The following is a 9,406-nucleotide window of genomic DNA, read 5'->3' as shown; positions in this document are numbered from 1 at the left end:
CTACATAAAAACTAAAACTTAACTTCTCCTGAACAGGTCATGAAGGCCCAACGGTAGTGACAGGCCACCATATCATCCTCAGTCCATAGGCGCACTGGGTGGGGATATAGAGGGACATGTGCTCAGCACACCGCTCTCTCTGCCGTATGTCAGTTTCCGAGACCGGAGCCACTCCTTCTCAATCAAGTAGCTCCTCAGTTTGCCTCACAAGGGCTGAGTGCACCCCGCTTGCCAACAGCGCTTGGCAGACTGGATGGTCACCCATCCAAGTGCTAGCCCAGCCCGACAGCGCTTAACTTCAATGATCTGACGGGAATCGGTGTTACCACTGCGGCAAGGCAGTTGGAGTCTCTACCTACACTGCTTTCAATTATATCATACACTGCTTTAAATTATGTCATACGTAAGACATTCGTTGAACTGAACATTTTATTAAAAATACTTTGGTGACCACAAAATAAATATTCTTGCAAACGAAACTTCGTTTCATGTTGAACGTAAGTGTCTAATGACAGTGTTACCAACTACGTGCAATACACGCTGTCTAATTATTTGACATTACAATGCAATTTCGTATACACGTAAATAATATAAACAATTTACTAACAATCACATAACATAAATTCTGTCTTCCAAAAAAATAACTTTATCCTCTATTTAGGCATCTGTTCAAACTGTTGAGCATCGATTGAAAAGGGCATTTTCAATCGCCGTTCGAAAGAACGATCAACAAAAAATGGTTCAAATGCCTCTGAGCACTATGGGACTTAACTTCTGAGGTCATCAGTCCCCTAGAGCTTAGAACTATTTAAACCTAACTAACCTAAGGACATCACACACATCCATGCCCGAGGCAGGATTCGGATCTGCGACCATAGCGGTCGCGCGGTTCCAGACTGAAGCGCCTAGAACCGCTTGGCGACACCGTCCGGTGAACAATCAACAAAAGTAATCACAGTGGATGATACGATAGAGCATGCACTGGCGATTTGACGACATATACAGGGTTATTACAAATGATTGAAGCGATTTCACAGCTCCACAATAACTTTATTATTTGAGATATTTTCACAATGCTTTGCACACACATATAAAAACTCAAAAAGTTTTTTTAGGCATTCACAAATGTTCGATATGTGCCCCTTTAGTGATTCGGCAGACATCAAGCCGATAATCAAGTTCCTCCCACACTCAGCGCAGCATGTCCCCATTAATGAGTTCAAAAGCATCGTTGATGCGAGCTCGCAGTTCTGGCACGTTTCTTGGTAGAGGAGGTTTAAACACTGAATCTTCCACATAACCCCACAGAAAGAAATCGCATGGGGTTAAGTCCCTGCTTGCTTTATTCGTCGACTTCCGCGGGCTGCGCGTGAAACTTGCCCGCACGCGTTCAACCGTTTCTTCGCTCACTGCAGGCCGACCCGTTGATTTCCCCTTACAGAGGCATCCAGAAGCTTTAAACTGCGCTTACCATCGCCGAATGGAGTTAGCAGTTGGTGGATCTTTGTTGAACTTCGTCCTGAAGTGTCGTTGCACTGTTATGACTGACTGATGTGAGTGCATTTCAATGTGACATACGCTTTCTCGGCTCCTGTCGCCATTTTGTCTCACTGCACTCTCGAGCGCTCTGGCGGCAGAAACCTGAAGTGCGGCTTCAGCCGAACAAAACTTTATGAGTTTTTCTACGTATCTGTAGTGTGTCGTGCCCATATGTCAATGAATGGAGCTACAGTGAATTTATGAAATCGCTTCAATCATTTGTAATAGCCCTGTATTGTCTGGCGTAATTTGGGATTCGTTATAGACTGCATCTTAGGGTGCTCCCCAAAGAAAGAAATCAAAAGGAGTCGAATCAGGGGACATCGCAAGCCATTTGACAACAGAAGTTCGTCCTGTACAACATCCATGAAAGTTCTCATTCAGTATCTGCGTTGCAACACGGGATGAGTGAGCTAGACAACTGTCGTATTGCAGCCGCAAGACTATCGAATATGCAGTGGTGCCTCTTCTAGGAGAACCGGCAGAACGTTCGTCAGAAAGTGCGCGTACGAACGTCCATTGAGAACGCCTTACACGAAGTGAGGTCCCAATATGGAATTTCCTACGATGCAGCGCAATACCTTTTTGCGCTCCACGGCCCTTGATGTTACACCTGACGAAGCCAGCGTGGATTTTCGGCTGCCCAGTAGTGCATGTTATGCAAATTTACATTGTCGTAGTTATTAAACGTTGTTTCATCGGTAAAGAGCACTTGTTGGAAAAACGTAGGATCGTCTCACAGTTGCAGGAGGGCGAACCGACAAAATTCTGTACGACAATCGAGTTCACGGTTGTCGGTGCCTGATGTAGTGACAGACGATAGGGATGGAGATTCTGTCGGTGCAGGATGCGAATGACACTCGTCTGGCTGATTCGACATTCCTTGGCAATATCCCTCGTCTCAGTGTGTGGAGTCATTGGCGTCGTAGTCAGAACAGCTTCTTAGTGTTCTCTGTCAGTTTCAGTCTTCATTCTTGTCCTCTTTTTGACGTTCAAGCAGCCTGTCCGCTCTAGTGTCTTAGTAATTCGTGCACTTGCGTAGCTCGTCGGACATTGCCGATCCGGATAGGTAGCCTTATACCACTGTACTGCTTCTATGGCATGTATTTCGAGTTACCATATTAAAGTAGTATAATCAACTTCTCCTCTTTGGTGTACGTGTCTACACGCAACGAATGTTGAAGCAGAAATGAGCGGCTTGCTGTGCAGACAAGTAAACAGGCAAATGTGCTGACACTCTGACACAGCGTAGCCCGAAAGCTCTGCTCTGCTTGGCGGTGTTTGCACTGCTAATGCCGATTCTGACCACTCTGTTCTCCAACTCTAGGACATTTCTCCAATTTTTACGACACGTTTCAATTTCAAGACTAATAGCGCTAAAAACATCAGTCAAACAAAATATGCTCTAACATTTGCTGGAAACCGCGTTTTGATCTTTGTAACTGTTCACAAAATAAAAGGGCTATACGTCTTACTTACATTAGGTACGAGAGTTATGTGGGACATCCTGTATATAACCGTACCTATTTTTTGGAAATTTGGGTAAGGTCTTATAGGACCAAACTGCTGAGGTCATCGGTCCCTAAGCCTACACACTATTTAATCTATCTTAGACTAACTTATACTATGGACAACACACGCACACACCCATGCCCGAGGGAGGACTAGAACCTCCGACGGGGAGAACCGCACGGACCGTGACAAGGCGCCTGAGACCGCGCGGCTACCTCGCGCGTTGAGCCTATTTTAGCACGTTACGAAGTAATTCGTCAGCTGTTCTTTGATTGTTGTTTCTGAATGTTTCATTTCATTATTTAATAATATAAATTTCGTAAGACGAGATTTATGGACTTTATACTGTTACGTAGCAGACAGACGTTCCAAACAGTGAGATGGTATAAATGTTTACAGGAGTTGGTTTGGATTGAAATTTAATTTCCTAATGTTTTACTATTCCCTTTTTCTTTCATTTCCAACAACTCTTCTGGTAACGACTAGGAATTAAGTCCAAACCGGTAATGATACCACCAGCGTGAAATGAGGTTGAAATACAAAATTTAGAAGAAAATTACAAGACGGTCACTGTGTTTCCCTAAGGCAATATGTATAGTCTACGTCAGATACAGAAACAGAGGGTGCGAGAGAGAGAGAAGAAGAAGAAGAAGAAGAAGAGAGAAACGAGAGAGAGTGGCAAATGTAAGTTACAGACGATTGTTTTAATACGAAATGTCACAGACGTATTTTACTGTTTCATCGATTTTGTACATGTTTCTTCCGTGATATTATAGTAGAGGAGCTAAGAAATCCGCTGTTTGGTGCCTAAACAAACATAACGACATCATCTTATCACATTTACATGTAGCGTGTGCCTGTTATAACGATGTGTATAACGTTTCTCGTAGGTGGAACAAAACGTTGTTAAATGATCGCAACTTTATTTAGATTTGTGTTTAGGGAGGGCTGTGATTTAAATTTAGCAGCAATGGCAGTGTGAAGATTATCGCAAAGCTTTATATTTAAAGCTAAGACGAGAGGATTGCATCGCACCGCTCGTTGTGGATGAGGGAGGGCAGCCCTTGTCTGCAGTAAAAGGCGGCGAGAACAGCGCGCGGTGTGAGCGCTGATGCAGTATTAAAGCCCATTCTGGGCGCCGAGATTGCGGCTAAGAGACGTAATCTGCAATTCATTTGCTTCGGGCGGAGAAACGCCGGCAGCCTGGCGCCCCCTGCGGCGCGAAGAGCCAGCCAGCCTGCTTGGACGGGCGCCGCTGGGGTCGGCGTCGGCGTAACCGCTGCCACAACGCGGCCCGGTGAGTTGCTGGTGTACTGCGGGAGGCCTACTTTGGCTCGAGCCCAGGCGCGCGGTGGACCTCGCTGACGTAGCGCCGTAACTCGCTACTGTTCGCAGCGGCTGCATCTCGCGACGGGGGCTTTACGTAGCCGAGTCGGTCGCCTGAATCAATGCACATTACTTCTTGAAAATATTCTGGGAGGCATCTTGGCTCTTTTTCTACTTGTGCACTTATGTACAGACTGGGGAAAAGTACAGATCTCGCTACAGCAGTACCCAATTTTTTCTGCCAATGATGAATGACTTGCAGCCAAATTGAATTTCAAGTTCACATCCTGTGAAGATAAAAGTGACTATTTGAAGAGTGGAAATATCAAACTGCCTATGCGTCAAATCTGATATTTTTCCGAATAATTAAAGAAACAGATTAGTAGATTCTATGCTTAACTATTTGTATCCGAAGAATTGTGATCCAATGAATAAATTATTAATAACGTTATCGGTGTAATACCAGGAAACACACTGATCCTAACTGCCAACACCAAAATCTTCTATTTCAAATGCCATTTACGAGGGTTATTCGGAAAGTAAGGAACGATCGGTCGCGAAATGGAAAATACAGTGAAAATCTAATGAAGATTTGCACAGATGCGTTGGGCACTGTGTCTAGTACGCCCGTCGATCGCATCATGTCGCTCTTTTCAGTTCTAAGCTCACAGCGAGAACGTAAAGGTGGCTATAAATTAGCGTCTCCCGCGAAGTATGAGGGCCTGGGGAAAGATTTCACCTGAAGCTATGCAGTCCACATAACATAACTGTCATGCGGTTCGTTCTACGCGACAGTTCTCGGCCGCTCTCTGTAGGGGCAATGAAGATGCTCCTGCAGCGTTTTCGATTGGAAGTGTTTGATCACACACAATACAGCCCGTAATTGGCTACCCCTGAGGTTCATCTCTGCTCAAATGAACCGGTGGCTTTGAAAACAATATTTTGACACAGGCAACGAGCTGCAGTCCAGAGTAGAAAATTGTCGAAAAGCACTGGCGGCTGTCGTCTATAACGAGGAAATTAAAAAGCTGGTACAACGCTACGACAGATGTCTACGTCTGAGCGACGACGGTGTAGAGAAGTAGCTGAAAGGTGTAGCTAACCGTCTGAAATAAAACAGTTTTGATTTTTACTGTGGTTTCCATTTCACGACGTATCGTTCCTTACTTTCCGAATAGCCCTCGTATAATGAGGCATTATGTTTTGTGATAATAAAAGAAATACAGCAATAATGTTTTAACTATTAGAATTTTATTCAATAAAGGTCATCTCTGTTATGTTTTAAATTCTTTGGAACAAAATAACAAGATTAAATTCAAGAAAACTATCTTTAAATATTGACTTCTGTTTCTCACACAAACACCATTCCTCGAATTCGGTGTTGCGAAGTTAACTCTAAAACTGGCACATTTGCTGATAAACGGCGCGCTAGGCGGAAGGTGCTGCTCACTAAATTCCAAAATCCGATCTTCGCCGAGGATGTAGAGCATATATTATTACCACCAACTTTCAAATCGCGCAATGAGCACCATTCAAAAATAAGGGAAATTAAAGCTCGTATTGAGGTGTTCAGACAGTCGTTTTTCCCTCGCGCGATCCGCGAGTGGAACAGACGGGGGAAATATGGCTTTGGCGTGAATTGTGCCCTCCGCCACACACCACTTGGTGGCTAGCGGAGTATATATGTAGATACAGATGTAGAAAACTTAATGTGATGTTGATGAAAAAATGGAAACATCGCCAACAGGTCTTTCTGTTTCCCAACATGGCTGGTCTTTCTGTTGAAGTACGGCATAGCAAACATTAACCATGATCTTTGCTTATTTCAGTACATGGACTTCTTTGCATTTTTCCGTTTCAGATCCAGAATTTTTAATGGTTACTTTAGGTGGATGATCATACTGAATTTGGTTGTCGTACACATCTGCAAAAAATGTTCAAATGGCTCTGAGCACTATGGGACTTAACATCTGTGGTCATCAGTCCCCTAGAACTTAGAACTACTTAAACCTAACTAACCTAAGGACATCACACACATCCATGCCCGTGGCAGGATTCGAACCTGCGACCGCAGCAGTCGCGCGGCTCCGGACTGAGCGCCTAGAACCGCGAGACCACCGCGGCCGGCTACACATCTGCATTGGCAACAATATTTCAGCAGCATTTTTAAAACCAAGGAAGTTAATTCTATGCACTGGAATTGCATAGAATAGGTACTTAAGTAAATATTGCGGAACAAAGACTTTGATGCATATTACTTGGAACTGCAGAGGTAGGTACTAATTGGCACAAAGACCACGTGTCGTCTATTAATGAATGAATGTTTGAAACGTTTTGTTTTGGCAGTTGCAGAAAGTCTTGAGACATCCAACAGAATATTGCGAATACAGTGGCGCTAGAAACGTGTCTTGTGGAACAATGACAGTAAGAACATGAGAATTTATCTTTCCCAGCAAAAAAAATATTACTATGGTTCTAAACTGATTCAGCTTTTGAGAAAATATGTCGATCATTAATCATTAGTTTTCGCCGATACTGTGAGACAAACCTTTCTACTGGTTCAAATGGCTCTGAGCACTATGGGACTTAACATCTGAGGTCATCAGTCCCCTAGAACTTAGAACTACTTAAACCTAACTAACCTAAGGACATCACACACATCCATGCCCGAGGCAGGATTCGAACCTGCGACCGTAGCGGTCGCGTGGTTCCAGACTGAAGCGCCTAGAACCTCTCGGCCACACAGGCCGGCCAAACCTTTCTACTCTTAAGACATCAAACGCAAGCACTTAACTAGCATGGACATAAATATCACTGATGAAACACAGAACCCCGTGACTCAAAATTAAATTCTCATGTTTCTGAATCTCATATAGTGTAGTAATGTATTCCACTCTCCTAATTTGTGAACTAGAACAAGAAATGCAGTGTGTCCCAGAAGTCTTTCCCTAACTAGAAACATTTATAAGGCATAAAGTTTAACACACAGACAAATACATTTTATCTTGTGCTGCTTGCCCCATATTCAGGTTTTTGTGTACATATGCATTTAGTGTTACCTTCTTTGTTACAGAGGTCACAGACGTAACAACAGCGGAATCTGAAACCGTACTTTAATGCATTGGTTGAAGGGTCTGCTCAGTCTGAACTTTGAACTCACGGAAAAGAAGTCGTTTATGTAGGATGCGGCGCACTGGTGTCTTCGGAATCTGCAACTCACGCTTTGCTCTTCAGACTGACTTCTTGTGACTTTTCATGAAGGCTTCTCTCATTTTCTGACTTGTCTATGCAGAAAGTCCGGGAATGCATGTTCTATGGAGATCACAGCAGTTTCCTGTTTCCTTGAACTTCACTTATCACATCTGATAGCTCCATGTGGCATGCCGTCTGGAATTTTCTCTGGGCTGTTTTTGGTGACTGTGAAGGTGGTTTGATGAACCCTCTGCCAGCCACTTAAATGTGATGTTCAGAGTATCTATGAAGATTTAGATGCTGATGTGATAACAGAGAACATAATTGTGCATTCTCCTGCTCTGAATACATGTTGTTTGCAAATGATGTCCGATTTCGCTGTTGTTACGTCTCTGGGAATTGTAAAAAAGAAAGTAACAGTAAGTATGTAGGTACATAAAAACTTGAATGCGTCATATGGAACTCAAGACAAAAAATATTTGTCAATGTGTCATATGTTATTACTTGTGAATGTCTGTAATCAGGGAAAGACTTCTGGGACACCCGATATTGCCTGCTTAGTAATTAGCACAGTTAAAATACGGCAGTTTATAGAATATTCGTAACTTTATGTGACTTGAGGTAGTGTGGCACTTTGTTAGTCCATACCAATCAATATGTAGAAGTGTTTAAGTTAATTACAGATCATCAGTGTACCACCTAACCTGCAGCTGAGATTGCACTGCATCATAAATGTAATCCTTAACCGTCCAGGCAACCAAAGTGCCCGCCTTTGAGACTCAGGGAGGAGAGCCTACTTCGGATCTAATACGCTTGGCGGATTAAACGCAAGGGTCAACCTGGATGTGGATTTTAGGCGTTTCCACGCATATTATTAGACGAATGCGAGGCTGGTACCCACGTCACGCAACATTTACACAAATTGCAAATATTTAGAAAATGTTCGCATACGTTTACAAGGTACGACAGTAGGCGCCTACAACTAGGGTACACAAATTTCGGTCCCAAAGGGAAAAGGGTGGTGACAGGAAGGTCATCTGGTCACCCTCTGCCCCTCACATTGCAAAATCCAATACTTAACATGCAAATCCCTTTAAGATATGGGATAAAGGCCAGGACAAAAAAAGATGATCAATATCATCCTTATTCTCTGTTAATTGCAGTTAAATACGTTGTATTTTATGTTTTCGTGTGAATAAACTGAGCTCTCCCGTTAATGTGAAAACATAGTTCATATGAGCCACTTGCTCATTTTTGACCTCTGTCTACTCTCATTGTTCGTTTTGGACAACAATGCAAGTTCCAATGGGTGATCTAACTTCCTGTTCCATTGGTAAATACTTGCGAACGTTCTAGCTCTTCAGCAAGACTCAGTTTGACAAAGAGTGATCACTAATGATTGCTGTGGATACGCATTGTGTGTAAGATGCCATGACTACTCAGAGATAGGACACAGAGATACTGTGCATGTCCTTTTAAGTACACAAGAATCCGTCATGTTGGGTATGAGAGAGAAGTGCAGTAAAATGACTCGCTGTGGAGACTTCAGGGAATACTAGAAGAAGCTACCGTCTTTGGACGTGCACATGGCTGCATAATGAATGAAGTTATCCAATATATTGGCATGTCAGTGTGGACTGTCCAATATGGCTAGGAAAAATGGTGTGTATCCCTAGCCGTCTTGTAACACGTTGTAAGAACACTGCTTGTGACATGATTCCAACCGACAGGGATCGGAGACGAGTGTCACCCTTTCGATGACAATTGCTTTGAAAACTGACGTGCATTGCTGCTGTCAGCGAAAACAGGTCCGTCTCAATAACGTAATGAGCGAACA

At 43.4% G+C, this 9,406-nt stretch overlaps 1 pseudogene; it reads right to left on the bottom strand.

The window, feature by feature from the left end:
- Positions 1–229: 229 nt before the first annotated feature.
- On the bottom strand, positions 230–347 carry LOC124790347 (annotated as a pseudogene).
- Positions 348–9,406: the final 9,059 nt, after the last annotated feature.

The sequence above is a fragment of the Schistocerca piceifrons genome, chromosome 3, assembly GCF_021461385.2.
Source record: "Schistocerca piceifrons isolate TAMUIC-IGC-003096 chromosome 3, iqSchPice1.1, whole genome shotgun sequence".
In the NCBI taxonomy this organism is placed as follows: domain Eukaryota; kingdom Metazoa; phylum Arthropoda; class Insecta; order Orthoptera; family Acrididae; genus Schistocerca; species Schistocerca piceifrons.
This window is presented reverse-complemented; position numbering and strand designations above follow the sequence as displayed.